This window comes from Schistocerca gregaria, unplaced genomic scaffold, assembly GCF_023897955.1.
Source record: "Schistocerca gregaria isolate iqSchGreg1 unplaced genomic scaffold, iqSchGreg1.2 ptg001236l, whole genome shotgun sequence".
NCBI classification, from domain to species: Eukaryota; Metazoa; Arthropoda; class Insecta; order Orthoptera; family Acrididae; genus Schistocerca; species Schistocerca gregaria.
The window spans coordinates 1,416-2,500 of record NW_026062555.1 but is presented as its reverse complement, the minus strand read 5'-3'; the positions used below and the strand labels follow the sequence as shown (position 1 = coordinate 2,500).

The following is a 1,085-nucleotide window of genomic DNA, read 5'->3' as shown; positions in this document are numbered from 1 at the left end:
TGCCCTCCAATAGATACTCGTTAAAGGATTTAAAGTGTACTCATTCCGATTACGGGGCCTCGGATGAGTCCCGTATCGTTATTTTTCGTCACTACCTCCCCGTGCCGGGAGTGGGTAATTTGCGCGCCTGCTGCCTTCCTTGGATGTGGTAGCCGTTTCTCAGGCTCCCTCTCCGGAATCGAACCCTGATTCCCCGTTACCCGTTACAACCATGGTAGGCGCAGAACCTACCATCGACAGTTGATAAGGCAGACATTTGAAAGATGCGTCGCCGGTACGAGGACCGTGCGATCAGCCCAAAGTTATTCAGAGTCACCAAGGCAAACGGACCAGACGAGCCAATCCGATTGGTTTTGATCTAATAAAAGCGTCCCTTCCATCTCTGGTCGGGACTCTGTTTGCATGTATTAGCTCTAGAATTACCACAGTTATCCAAGTAACGTGGGTACGATCTAAGGAACCATAACTGATTTAATGAGCCATTCGCGGTTTCACCTTAATGCGGCTTGTACTGAGACATGCATGGCTTAATCTTTGAGACAAGCATATGACTACTGGCAGGATCAACCAGGGAGCTGCGTCAACGAGAGCTGAGCAGCCGGCCGCCCGGGAGTGTGTCCCGAGGGCCCGCGCGAACACGCAAGCGTCCGCTCAATTATTCTGCAAACAGGAGGAGGCTGAGCTCCCCTGCACGATACACCTCGAAACCCTCTCAGGTCCCGGCGGCGCGCAGCGCCGTCCTAAGTACTTGGTCGGGTTCGAGAGAGGCGCAATCGCCCGGAGATGGGCGAGTAGACGCTTTCAGTGCGAACACCCGTGCTCCCAACTGAGCTTGCCGCTGCCGACAGAGGCCCGGGAGCGTGCTGTCGTGGCATTGCCGGCGGGAAACAACACGCGCCACCTACGGTGACCGGCAGCTCCAACGCCAGCGCCACAGAAGGGCAAAGCCCCACTTGGGTGCAGAAGCGAACTCTCCCAGCACAGCGCACGCGCCAACACGTCCGCAGAGCTGCGATACAAACCACCTGCGAGAACCGCTGGGGGCGACCGAGCAGCAGACGGCGTCGCGACGCCGAGTGCCGGGC

The 1,085-nt window shown here is 57.3% G+C and overlaps 1 non-coding gene across 1 annotated transcript in view; it reads right to left on the bottom strand.

Annotated features, from left to right (window-relative positions):
- LOC126330010 (small subunit ribosomal RNA) overlaps window positions 1-574 on the bottom strand; it is a 1,893-nt gene extending 1,319 nt beyond the window's left edge. Inside the window, exon 1 of the ribosomal RNA XR_007562650.1 lies at window positions 1-574. This exon is cut by the window's left edge and continues 1,319 nt beyond it. This is a non-coding gene — a ribosomal RNA (small subunit ribosomal RNA).
- Window positions 575-1,085: the final 511 nt, after the last annotated feature.